Source organism: Corvus hawaiiensis, chromosome 4 (genome assembly GCF_020740725.1).
Source record: "Corvus hawaiiensis isolate bCorHaw1 chromosome 4, bCorHaw1.pri.cur, whole genome shotgun sequence".
Lineage (NCBI taxonomy): Eukaryota > Metazoa > Chordata > Aves > Passeriformes > Corvidae > Corvus > Corvus hawaiiensis.
The window spans coordinates 77126985-77140921 of record NC_063216.1 but is presented as its reverse complement, the minus strand read 5'-3'; the positions used below and the strand labels follow the sequence as shown (position 1 = coordinate 77140921).

The window sequence follows — 13937 nt, the reverse complement described above, 5'->3', positions numbered from 1 at the left end:
AGCACACGCTCCCCCAGGCCTGGTCCTAATTTCCCACCCAGGAGCTTCAGAGGGACCAAGGAAATGCCTAATGCCTTAATGTGAGGTGCTTGGGTTTGAGAGTGTTGCCTGTTTTCCTCCCTCCTGGAAGACAACCAATGTTCCTAAGCTCCCCTAAACCCGTGTTTCCAAACTCCCTTAAAGGGAGGTGGTGAAAAAGAGGCAGGGCAGCCTTAAATCTCTGATTTTTTAAGGGATGATTTCTCAGTTGTCTCTGCATCTTCCTTTCAAAGAGCTGTGAAACACCCTGGCTGAATTTATCCAAATATCATGAAGCATCTTACAGGTTTGGAGGAGAAGGAGCAATCGGGCAGAGGAGAGGCTGATAAAGAAGTGTTTGGTTCACTCCAAATGAAGTCACACAGTTCTTCTGGAAACCGAACTCCCCTTCTGGTGTCATGGGACTGCTTGTTTTTAATGAGAAAAGTGAGATTCATCCACAGGGCACTGCTCACACTTTTGTGTTGGGCCGAATGCCCACCCCTCCTCCCACCTCACTTTTATTTTGCAAGCTCTTCACTCTAAGTACCCTGGTAGATTTATGGATGAATATTATTGCAATACACTGCTGCTTCTTATCTATTCATCATCCCTTTTCTGAGACTTATCTGGGGATTTAAAGTCTCCTTGATTGCAATGATCTTCAGGAATTAAGGGTATAAAGGAGATCCTAAAGTCCCGTATGCCTTCTAGGTATTTTTGGATCTCAAGCTAAAAAAAGGAGTAAACATCAATTATGCCAAAGAAAAATGTATCATTAACTCTTCAAAGTCCACCCGGGCTTTGTTCATGTGGAGTAGAAATTTATAATAATAATCTGTATAATTTATAATACCAGGAGCTTGCAGGAAGTTTTGGTGATGTGTGGCTCAGATAATGAAGGATTAAAAGAGAGTGGTTGGAACCTGTGTGGAAGTGACAAGAAGGAGTTTGGCCACACCTCTATGGGAGGCAATAATGCACAGCCATGAATTCTGGCTGACCCTTCATGTGCCAATTTTCATGACTGCAGCTCTGCACATCCCCCTGACAGCTGCCACATCCCTGATTTCTGGATTTCAGACCACGACTTTCAGCATCATCCTCATCATCCAAGCACTGGGATGGAGCAAGAAGAGCATCATGTCCTATGCTCACTGTCTTGACAAAAAGGAAAAGGATCTGCTTGATCAGGTTTGAGAACCGTGAGTGATTCCTGCCCTTCCAAGTCCTTCAGCCCCTAATTTAGACCCACAAAATTCCCCTTGCCCCATACATTTGAAAGGATCTCAGCATGCAAGACAACCCAACAACATCATCATTTCTCCTTCCTTGTTCCAGCACAGATGTTCTGCCTCTGTGTGCAGAACACGGGCACATCTGGGATGCACTTGTGGAGAAGGAAACAAGCAGACCCACAACTGCTGGAGCTGGTTCTGGATATGAGGGTGGAAGGGACTGTTTCCCTGATTAAACCAGCAGGGAAACTCCATCTGAGCAAAGCCTGAGCTGGAATGGAAATACCAAACATCTGGTTATCACTTCTTTTAGTTATATCCCTGCTCCTTTCTTCCCCCTAGGGAAAAACAAGTAATAACAGAACCAAAACAACCAATAACCTCAGGTTTAACACAAGGAGATAGAGAGTTCATCACTCCTGCCAGATGCCTCGGTGACAGAGTCAGAGATGAGCAGACTCACTCTCAGCCTAAGCAGAGAGGGAACATTTGCTTTCTGAGTTGACAGGGCCTGGAATCCCATAAAAGACCATATGCTCAGGCAGCCACGGTGCAAGACACACGACTTTTGTTTGGAGGTGTCTCTAATTCCTCTCTCTCACACCTTTTTCCCCTCTTGCTTAATCCAGAAAAATAACATCACCAAAGATTTTTTTCCCCCTACAAGCAGACTGAGTCAGCCAGTTTGCATTAAGACAATAATTAGTAAACTCTGTACATTAGTAATGTACATTAGGTCTGCTAGAAGGGCTTGCCCCTGGAAAACGCTCCAAAAGTACTGGGAATACAAACACTTTAATGCGAGGGAGAGGTCTTGTGACAGTCCCACACGCAAAAGGAAAATGTTATTGGGAGAGGGGTTGATGGCTTTCCAAAGAGGGCTGGTTACAGGTGGGGACTCAGCGGGGTTAATTACTGTGCAGGTGTTGGGGCTGAGGAAGAACAATGGGTTTGGCACTCAAGGCACCTGAATGCTGTGGAGAAACATGGCTCCCAGTCCTGATTTCATGAAAGGCACCAGTCTGGGAACAAAGCATTTTGTAGAGTAAAGGTGGATCCTCTCATGCTTTCCAATCCTTGCAAAGTCGCCCCTGGGAAGACACAAGGCAGAGTGCATCATTCCCTGAAATAAACCCATCCCAATTTAAACAAGCATTTTCACATGCCTCTCTCTCCAGTCTTCCCAGAACTGCGAAGAAGCCAACACTTCCCTGAAATCCTGAAGGCACCATTAGTTTGAACTCCAGGTTATGAAAGACCAGGAAAACCTCCCCATCTCCCGGTTCTGAACCATGCTAAGACACAATGACCAGCAATGAGTTAGACTGTGAAGCTGCAGGAATCTGTGGTCACTTCCCCACATGGCTTCAGTTTCTCAGTGTAACCTTGAACAGGCTTGAAAAAAAAAAAAGGGGGGGGATAAAAGACCCCCTGTACCTGTTTTATTTATTTAGGCAGTTGTCTCCAGCTGTCTCTTCCTGGAAGGACAAACACCTTTCACACCGTGCTCCCAGACCCAGCCAAGCCTCAGTCCACCACCAAAGCATGAGGTTTACAGGAGGGAAAGATGAGGCTGCTGCCAGTGTGGACTGTGATACTCCAGCTCATCACACCTAATCCTTATGACTCCTTACTAAAAGCTTCCAGGTTTCCCTGTAGGGTGGATTTTTCTTTCCCCTCAGGGACACCTCGTTACACTTCTTTTTTTTCCTCCCCGCACTGCTAAAGGTTTCTTTACAATAAGGTCAGGAAAGAAGAGGATTTTTAGCTATTGCTTACTTTACAGACCATTTCTCATCCTTCCTAGTGCTCCTGGTAATACTTACTGAGAGACAAAGCCATTCATCTTTGCACATTCCCAGCCAAGTGTGGTTTGAAGCAGTTCACTTGCACTGTCAGAAGAGATATTACTCGCTATAAAAAGCTGCCTTATTCCCTCAAGTTGCCGTACTCAACGCGTGACCCTTTTTTGCTGAGAGATTGGCACGATGATTGCTTACTTCTAGTCACCTGGAACTCTTCTGTCTGCAAGACATTTCATTGAAAATCACATTGTACCAGGCAATCACCCTCCCACCACCATATGTTGCCGTAGCAGGAGGGAGCCTGGCGAGCCTGTTCATAGTGCCTGTGAAACTGCAGCTTGGGTCACCTCACGAGAAACATCACCTGGCTCTGCAGAGGGGTGGCGGGAGCAGCTGGGACAACTTGTCTTGGATGCTTTTCCCTGTAAACTTCACAGTTGTTCTTCTCCGTCCTGTCCCCAGGCAGATCCTTTCTGGCTCACGCTTGATATCTGAAACAGGGAAAGTTTTTTGTGGTCATTTCCACTTGGGAAATTTGGGAGGTGGTGGGACAGTAAACAGATTGGTTGTTGGTCCTGAAGCTGGGTGAGCACTCACACTGAGCCCAGCAAACAGAAATGGTGAAGCCCAGTGAGCACCTCAGCCCACTTTGGAGCAGCAAAGAGAAAAGCAGGATGTGGGGTGTCCACAAGCTGCCCAAGGAACATCTCCCACCAGGCCAGGATAAGGTTGGAGCACTGGGAAGACCTGTGGCAGCCCTGAGGTCCTGGAAAGAAGAACTGCCCCACCAAGTTATGTGTGCCTGTTCTTCAGAGAGGAGAGATGCTTTTTGCAATATTTCTGTCATACAGGAGGTTTATAATAAACCCACTCAGTTTATCTCCAAGACAGCTTGAACATGACAGCAATTCTCCCTGCCTTGACGCAGATTGCAAAGGTGTTGGTGGGGCCCTCCTGCTTCAGATATCAATCCCTGAAACCAGGACAGCTTCCCCATCACACCCTGCAGGGATGGGGTCCTGCAGGGCTGGCTCTAGGGACAGCTCTTGGTTTGCTGTGGTCACTACAGAAACAATTTGTAAGAAAGCCCATGATCTTTACAAGGTGAGTAGAAATCATAATTTTTTCCACAGGGCACGTAGTTTAGGTAAATCCACACACCTTTATAATTCCTTATTTAGTTTAGCTCAGGTTTAAGGAAGAAACTATAAATATCCACTAACCAGGGTTCTAGATATGGTAATACGTGAGGATCCTGCCTGAATCCCGCCACAGCCTCAGCTGAATAAATCTTGTTGCTCCCCATGCTTTTTTACCTGCTCTTTTCTCCCCTCTATCCTCTGAGATCCCCCTTCCCATTTAAATTCCTGCAGATGCTTTTACCTCTTGGCTGGGGATCACCTGCTCAGTCCTACCCTCTTGCCTGCATCACCTCTTGCCCTGAGGCTGTTCCTGAGCCTTGACAGAGAGCAGCCACCTCTGGAGAAGCTGGAACCCAGCCTGGAGACAGCCACAGCCAGTGTTTCCCTGCTGGCTCTACCTGCACAGTCACAGGGAGGACTGACAGCCTTGGCCACATGCAAATCACGACTGCACATGCATGTACAAGGAGCCTGAGCAGGCAAGTAATTACCCGCAGGAGGGAGCAGGGATTTATTTCTGTGCCCAGAGAAGATGGATCTGAGTACCCATGGGCTTTGGGAGGATTTAATAAGTCCTCCTTGCTCTAGGAATGCATGCCCTGGGCAGCCAGCAGTGATTTGAGCTGAGCAGTCACGCAGGCAGAGTGACCTGATTGCTGACTTGCCAGGGCTGGTGCACAGACATTGTCACACTGGGGCTGTGCTCCCAAATAAAACAGGCCAGGGATCATCTCCTGGGCCAGGGAGCACAGCTCTCATCCATATAACTGAACTGGTTTTCCCCACACCAGAATCAGGCAGCCTTGCCCATCCCAGCTGAGGGGATGCTCTTAGCCTGTGTTATCCCTCAAGATACGGAACGTGGCAGTGCTCAGCAGATTTCGGTCAAAACCAGTGCTGTAAACAGAGCAATGCTCTGACCCTGTTCAGCTGGCTGCTTTAGGAACTGCTCCAGTGAACTCTGTCCTGTTCTCCTGCTCATCCTCATCTGGCTGCCCCAGCCCTGGGCTGTCCTTGGCTACAGAGCTCCAGCTGTGTCCCCAGATGTGCCTGGAGCTGCATCTCTCATTTCAGCACCACTGCCTTTGGGGGATGGAGCACACTTGGAGAGAGCAGCCTCAGATCTGAGCAAACCTTATTTTTTACTGATCTCTAGACAGGTCAGACCTTGAAAAGATCTTCAGACATCAGGGAGTCAGCAGCCAAGTCCTGTTATGCTGCAGTCAAAAGGTGTGACCCTTTCCTGCCTTGTAAGAGCAACAAGTTCCCCAAAAACCTTTTCCTGATCAATTTGACTTGGGGGAACACAGCATCTTTACCATGTCCTTCCCTTTAAATTCCACTGAGCCCCTTACTTGGACTGTCTGGAGTTGGGTCACCTGCCACCAGCCCCTCCTACTCCCCAGGGAGGTGTGTCCAGTGTCCTGCTGCCAGCAGGAAGCACAGCTCACATCTCTGTTCTGCTATCGACTCTCTGACAAAGCTTGGGAAAACAAATCCTTTCCTCCTGCTTTGCCTACCTTAATTCCTAAGAAAAGCCTTTCTGTGAGGCACCCACAGCCTTTGGTTACTCTGCAAATAGCACCCAGCACCCAGTTTTGGTGCTTGGAGACTCCCCCACTGGATTTTGTGCCTAAGGGTTCTCTGCCAACTTTCTGTTATCAGCTTTTCTTGACTGACATTATTTGGGAGTTGGTTAATTTTGGGGAAGGTTTTGTTGGTTTTTTCCCCATATGTTTGCAGTGAATTTTATTTCCTGGTTCTGAAACCCACATAAAAATTAGCAATCCCAATTCTTATTCTCCTGTATCCTTCTCATTCCAGTTTTGGTCTCACTTCTAGGCTTTCCAAAGGGAAATAAGGAAAACATTTCCATGATACCGAAAGCAGCTGCATCACCCTCACATTTGTTGGTAGGATAGTGCAAACAGACCTGAGTAGCAATGCTTAGAGAGATTGGGGTCTGAAGTCCCTCAAGGACAAGGGAAGCTGTCTCAGGTGTCTTCTCTCACATCTGCTACAGAAAAATTGAGCCAAAGCTCAAAATTTGGCCACTCCCTGCATTAACTGCTCAAATACTGCAGTAAAAATGCACAAATAGGTCCATCAGGTGGATTTTGTACTCACACCCTAAGTCTGTGCTATTTGTGAGTCTCTTTAAGTTACAGATCGTCTTTGGGCCTGGACTTGGGAAGATCAGGGAAGGGAGAGAGCAGCATTACCTGAAGGTGGCAGCTCAAAGAGCCTCTCACCCAGCAGTGTGAATCCATCCCACCGCTCTGACCTTCTTGCCCGGGAGACGCCGGAGCCTGGCCCTGAGCAGGGCAGCAACTGCAGAGGCACATTTACTATTTTATTGCTTTTCCAAGAAACGAAAATATTATTAATGAGTGTAATTTATAAGCAGGGGGAGCAGACAAAACCAGGCTTACAGCAAGCTGCTGTGCACTGCCTGGGGAGGGCCAGGGAGGAAGCGGTGGGTAGGTACTGCCTATTGTGTCTGGCTTGCAAGGTTACTTGTTCTGATAGAGCTTCATTTCACATCTATCTTGGAAAACAAATTCCCTTTCAGGCCTTTTCATAATGAAGAATAAAGAGGCTATTGTTACAGAAAGTTAATTGTGCTTTTAAGCCATTTTCTGCAGCCTCTCCACATCACTTTGGAGCAGCCGGTGAGCTCGGGCTGTTGGAGAAGGGGTGATGCCGCCTCCCCTGTACACCTGTGGCTACCAACAGACAGATCTGTTTGCCCAGCACTGAAAAATCACCATCTGTGGCAACTCTCAGTGTTGCTTCAGCAAGCTGCCTTGATTTTTTTCCCCAGGATTATAGGCGAGGTTTTTGTTATTGCCACAGCACAGGAGTTCATGCTCTCCATGGATCCATGGAGACACGGTCTGCAGGGAGCCTGTGTGCTGCTGCAGACAGGTGAACTTCCACTCCAGCTAACATGAAAAAAAGATTTTTTTCTCCTTTATTTACCCAAATTCATGCACCATTTGGCCTGCTCTGAAAGACACGTAATGGTTAAAAAACTTACTGTGCTTGATTTTCTTTCCTGAAATTCCATTATATTCTTTAGCATTAGTTGAGCTGAATTATATTTAGAAATGTTTCAGCCACGTTAGAGTGGTTTTAAGACAATTTAGACTCAGGAAATGTTACCCAGAGGGAATACAGGAGAAGCAATCATTAAGGATGCTTGTCATTAGACTTTTAACCTTCGTGCTTTCCCTGTCTCTCCCTACCAGGCAGCTCCAGCAAGGATCATTCTTTCTACAGCTCATTCATTTATCTCTATCTTTCTGCTCTCACTGAAGTCAAACATCAATTAATGCTATTAAAGCAGAGCTGCTATGAAGGTATCTTCAACAGAAGCATCTTCTCCCTGCTGTCTTTATCCCTTTTCTCTGTCTCTTAAAACCCCAGCAGTGTTGCCTGCTGAATTTTCCCAAACCACATCAGGCAGCCTGGGTGTGTTTCGCTGTTCCTGACCTGGTGTGGCAGGTCAGTCTGCAGCCAGCAGAGCCAACAGGCCATCTGCCAACTCCAACAGCCTGGCCAGCATCCCAAACTAAGGGCCATGTCCCTCAACATCAAAAGACTGCCTTAAAATTGACTAAATAAAGATTCAAAGTGATAACATGGGCTTCTTTTATTTGCATCCTAGATTTTCACCATTAGGCTATGCTAGGACAAATATTTTCTGGCTTCTAGAGACAGGGCAGGACAGACCATGAATCATGGATAAAGCCTAAAAATCTCTGTCAATTTGAAAAAAAAAAAAAAAGCAGGGTTTTTTTTCTTGTAATGCAAGGATTATCCCTGAATCACAGGGAACTTCAGGACAAAAGAACAAGTCTTGAAATACAAGAAAGCCAATGATGACAATAACAAGCACATACTGATAGGGAGATACATGTGCTTGATTTTTCTTCTTGCTTTGTTTCTCTCCTGCACCATTACCATCAGCAAGTGGCCAGGGGGTGTGAGCACTCCCCACATCATCCCCTGGCAGCACAGATTCTTCTTCCCCTTAATGTGTGATCCAAAAAATGCTCTGGCTGCCAAGAAGTGTATTTTAGGACTGGCTGGCCAAGTCGAATGGGTGCCAATTCACCTGAGGTTCTCCATGAGTTTTGGAAAAGTCCATCTCTTGTGAGACTGAAATGGTTCATGGCTTACACGTTGCTAAAATCATGGAAGGGCTGTTGCCCACTGTAGCAAACTGCAAAGAAGCCGCTGCTCATCTGCGACCACCGAAGCCACCCCTCCCCAAATACACCTACAAACAGAATTTGAAGCGTGGAGGGAACCTGGGATAAGATAAATGTCATACTATTGTCCAGTCCTCCCAGGTCTAGGGAGAAGAATGTGACACTGGAAGAGACACTGGGATGCTGGTGGCTCAAACATTCAGGGGAAGCTGCCGAGGTGCAAAGCACCCACCTAGGGGTGAGCACAGCCCAGCTCAGGCTGCAGCTGGTGTTGGACCAGATAAGGAAAGAGGCAAACCCTGGGAGGAGGGAACTTTGTCTCTTTGTCCTTATCAAGTGAACTCAGCTGTGATAACTCCCGTGCCCGGGCAGTGCCAGGACATCCACGCAGAGCCTGAAGGTGCTGATGCTGCTGATGGGCCATGATGGGACACAGTGGAGCCAACTGGGCTGATGCAAGAGGCAGCTGTGTTGCCTTTGAAGGTGTCAAAGCTTCCCAAAGCGTCCTCTGATCCACAACATTCCATCATCCAGGTGTCCCTGACCCACAAGTTTCCATCATCCAGTGGGAAACTCCCTGCCCCAGGGGAGGTACCTGGGTGATCCCACCTGAACCTGAGTGAATATAAACCCAGCAGAGGTTGTGTTCTGGGGATTTCCATCAATATCTGGTTGATTCAGTCTCTAGTGACAACTTTGACCAACAGACATTGAAATTGCAACAACCAAGGCTCATTACAGAGCCTGCACGTGGTGGGATCTTTCTACTCTCATCTTTTCCTTCTCTTTCTTATGCATTTTTCTTAAGTGATATTTTTAGGCTTTTATAGTTCATATTACTGTAGATAATAACAGCCAAAATGGCCACACACTTGCTTTCCTCTGTAAGCAAATTGTTCTAAAATAAGCCCTACATTAATATATTTACAAACACTGCTTATTCAGTGTTTTTTCCCTCTAGTCCACCCTGAGGGATCTATTAACAAGAACTTGGGTTACCCTGATCTTCTGTAAACTTCTCCAAGCATTTCTACAATGCTGTGGTTGTCATTCTTCTTCCTCTTCTTGTGAGATCCAAAAAATGCATTGGCTTCCAAGAAGAGTATTTCAGGTCTGGCAGGTCAGGTTGAATGTCAGTTTGACATCTGATGTCAAAGCAGGGGTTTTCCATGTGTTTTGGAAGAGTCCAACTGAGTCTTTCGGGCCTTTCCAATCACTTCTGGTCTCTGAGTGGTGTTCAAGCCCATAAACATGACTCAGCTGGAGCTGTCACCTCAAAACTGGCATTTGTTTAAAGCTCAAAGGTGGGTTTTTTCTGTGCTCTGGTTCCTCTGTCATGTCCAGAGAGTCTCAGGTGTTATTCTGACCCCTCTGCACTCTGGTGTTGTCTCACATCTACTCCAGCCTGCAGCCAGTCCAGAGGGGGACGTGTGACAGAGGAACCTTCCATGATCCAGGTACCACAGTCACTGAGCATCATCTTCCCCGGAAATCTTTGTGCCAGGCTCTCCATCCCAACAGATATTTATTCCTACCAAGCTCTTGCCCCAACAGCTTTCCATTCCTCTTCCCAAATCCCATTTGTGGAGCAGTGAAGAGCAAGTCGAGCATGTGTCTTCAATATTTTTATTTGGGAGCTGCAGCAGGAAGAGAAACAGGAAGTGGCTGAAATTTCCCTGCTGAGATTTAGTTCAGATTTAACCAGCTCTGCTAGAGAAAGGTCTCCATTATAGGAGAGGATGGATCTGTATCAAGATGAGAGCTACAAATTATATTTATTCCCTGCCATTCTGCAGGTGGATGATTTTGGAGCTAAGGCACGGGCCCTGTGCGTTTCTCATCTCTTCTATCAAAAATATAGAAAAATCCTTTATGGCTTTTCCAACATAGTGTTTTGAGGTGGGGGGGGAGGTTAAAGGGTCATCAGAAACACTGCTGAACCTCCTTGGAACTTCATTTCTTCATCAATAACTCTCACAGAGGATCTTATTCCTTATACCAGGCAAGCAATATTATATCATTGGTGAGATGGCACGAGCAAAGGCCAGAGTCATCATGCTCATGGAGGTGCCATTAACAAGCACAGACACAAAAATCAATGCACTGCACTTCATGCCTTTGTCTCCAGATCCACAGTGACCCTGTTATCTGACTCGCCCTTTTCAGCCCTCCCTGCCAGTGGAGACAAACACCTCCCAGCACACTGGATACCCCTTCCCACAGCCCCATTCCTGTAAAAATAAAAGCTCAAAAAGAAAAGAAATCGAGTTTGTAAACAGCAATGTGTCTGTAAGGCGAGAGGCACGGAGACAGAGGCTTATTTAAAATTAATGTCAGCCCCAAAGGACTGGCCTGTCTCTGTGGTCCAGGGTTATTGAGGAAATGCTGTGGTTCCTGTAGCCTTGCCGAGTCAAAGGGGACAGAACTTGTTCATATTTAGAGGAAATCACCATCTTTCCCCTATTTTACTGTTCTTCTTTGTCCTTTCTCGTGTCAGGAAAAAGAGGCAACACTTCATCTCTCCCTCCCAGGTTTCATTTTTTGCACAAGAGTGAAGGGCTCTTCAGATTTCTCTCTTGATGTTTTGTAGTTGGCCTCTTCTGCCTGGGCTAACTGCAGACCATTAAAAGTCTCCAGTAATTCACAACCAGCAATTGACAGAAATAGAGTCACCTCCTGCCTTCCATTTTCTGGTGGCATCCACAGTTTGCAAGTACAGCTAAAGTATTGCTTGATATGTCTGTCTCTCTCTTTCTCCTGCATTTTCCAGGAGTTTTGCTTCCAGTGGATCTCTCAAATGTTCCACTCTACACCTACAAAGTGTTTATTTCTTTTTCTTTGCTCTAAGTACCGTGAACTGTTCAGAAAGCTGCCAAATGGGAATAGCTTGGCACAGGTTAGACTTTTCCCTTGGTGTCCAGACTCTCAGTACTGCAAAGCAAAGGGATAATGTGGGTTAATAAACTCATCCCAGATCTGTGGTGGAGGTAGGGATGCCCACAGCTAATGAGGAAGCATAGGGAGAGTGAGGGGAGATGGGAAACGAGTCATGAGTGATTGTTTTGGGAAGCTGAGTTGTGTTTCAGCAGAGAGAGGAAAGCAGATGAACTTGCCTTCTTCATTAAAGGCATACTTCTTAAAGGAAGAGTCCTGAAGAGTCACAGCTTCTTTCCTGCTCCAGGACCCTGTGCACCAGGTTTGGCTGGCCAGTGCATCCTCAGATATCCTGGCATGGAGGTCCTGGAGTGGGTAAGCTGCAGGTAAAGGCAACTTCCCTGGCCACAGGCACTTCAGAGACCCTCACTTATGGCAGGAAATACAACAGATTCTGTCGATACTGCATTTAGACTCTCTCTGGAGATGCTCCTCGGTGCTGGCTTAAGAGAAGAAATTTGGCTGCATTAGGGAAAAAAGCAGGGAGAGGCTCTGGCTCATTTTAAACTCATGGTGAGGCAACAGCTCATTATCTCACCTCTGCCAAACCAGCCACAGGGATCAGGATTACCACTAAAGCCTTGGGAGGAAAAAAAAAAGGCTGCAGGCACAGAGTGGTCACTGCCCAGCCACGAAGACAAACATCCCCCAGTAATTCTCTCAGCTCAAAACCAGGAGCATCCCACTGGGCACCCAGACCAGCTTCACACACACACCCAGTAACTTCTCGGGGAAGCCAAGTCAAATCACAGCTCTACTCAAAAGAAATAAAGTAGAAACGTACTGTCTCACCTCAGCCTAAAGGTATATGATGGTCAACGAGTCTAGGATAGAAATACAGAATGACTTACCAGGGCATCTGCTGCCATTCCCTCCACAAGGTCCCCAGCCTAGCCCTCATCCAGCTGCCTCCATACCTCCCTGCTTCCCAAACCCATCTTTTATAATGCAAAATAATAACAGGCCTTGTTCCCTGCCTTGCCTGCTTTTCATCTAAATTAAAACTCGGCTAATCTCATTAATGAGCTCACCCTGGTGCCACCGTGTTCTTTGGATGCCCCCTAACATCATTAGGGACTTATCCAGGGAAACAAAAGGGCATTACTCCATGCAGGGAATGAAGAATTAGTGCAAGGGTGGGGTGTGCTTTGCGATTGTCCCCCTAATCACTTGTTTGTGTGCAATTAGTGGCTGTAATCTCCATCTCATTGCCACTGTAGCAGCGTGCACGTGTGGGCAGGGGGGGATGCAGGGATGGGCAGGGACAGCAGCACACGGGGCAGAACGGCATCCAAAGAGGTGAAGCGTGTCCAGGTGACAGGAAAGTGGAGTGAAGAGGCCTCAGAGTGGGCACAAACCAAAATATTCAGGCATTTCATCAGCTGGGGTGTCAATTGGTGGCAGGGCAAGGCTGAGAAGGAAGTTGCTGCGGTGTAAAGACATCTTGGAAGGGACAACAGAGCTGCAGACCATGCTCCCAAGGGATACACCTGGGAACAGGTGGGGAGGGCCACATGGCATCGAAAGAGAGGAGAAGATGAGATTTATTTATGTCCCTGTCCTCATGAAAAAAAAATCTGGATATCAAATACCAAGGAAAAGGAGGAAAAACAGAGTCAAAGGAGGAAAATACTTTCCCAGATTCACCTGCGTAAGTCACCATCCTGATATGTCATTGAGCTTCCAGCCTTAATCCAGTTGGACAAACAGTTCCATTCTCTTTCATATAATTTGAGAAAGGAAGTTTCTTCATATCTCACCAGATTTGGAGCAATGCAAATGAAAATAGTTTTCTCTTTCAGGCTCTCCTCCTGAGGGCCATTACAATCGCTCACCTCCAAGCTTCTGGCTGTGTGTCCTTGGGGCAAAGACGAGGAACAAGGTCATGGTTTCTGCTGTTGGGATCCAGCCTGCAGAAGTGAGGCATCCAAGCACTGGTCCATTGCAAACCAACTCCTTGTTTCCAATTGGATCCTCCCAGCCTCCCTCAAATTAGATTTTTATTACTATTTTTAGGGCCTGTTCCCAGGACAGGAGCGTATTTGTTGCTTAGTGGGGCTGCCACCATCAAACAGTTCAGCACTAACGTTGTTTTGTCTCAGAAGTGCAGCTCTGCCGTGCTTGAGTGGGTTTCCTATTGAATTCCTGGGTTTGATCTGGCAGGGCTCTGTGATGAGGGGAGCGTATGAGGCTTTGCCTGAGATCAGAACCACAGCAGCACTTTGTGTATTGATTAACTGAGGGAATTGCCATGGTTTGGCTTCACAGCCCATTGCAGGAGAGTTTCTACTCCACAGTCTCATGCAGGTTTGCAATTTTGGGGTAGCAGCGATCAAAGCAAGATTGTTTTAGCCAGAACTTCAAATGGAAGATCCCCAACATCTCCTTCCTTAAAATAAAACAACATGGCTTTATCATTTTGGGATGTTTTAATCCCTGGGACTAACTTCTTCAGAGTTCTTGGTGCCATAAGAAACCCTCAGAGGTTTTCAGTGTAGTCATTTATGTAGATACACCCTGCAATAGTTTGTTAGTCAATGCTCAGCTCTTCAGGTGGTGTTTTATATTTTAAATCAATGTGAA

At 46.7% G+C, this 13937-nt stretch overlaps 1 long non-coding RNA gene across 1 annotated transcript in view; it reads right to left on the bottom strand.

Annotated features, from left to right (window-relative positions):
- The window catches only part of LOC125324303, a 34906-nt gene extending 22618 nt beyond the window's left edge, over positions 1–12288 (bottom strand). Inside the window, exons 1-2 of the long non-coding RNA XR_007202918.1 lie at positions 12206–12288; positions 3426–3552 (exon numbers count right to left, since the gene is read on the bottom strand). This is a non-coding gene — a long non-coding RNA (uncharacterized LOC125324303). The remainder of the gene's footprint in view (positions 1–3425; positions 3553–12205) is intronic.
- Positions 12289–13937: the final 1649 nt, after the last annotated feature.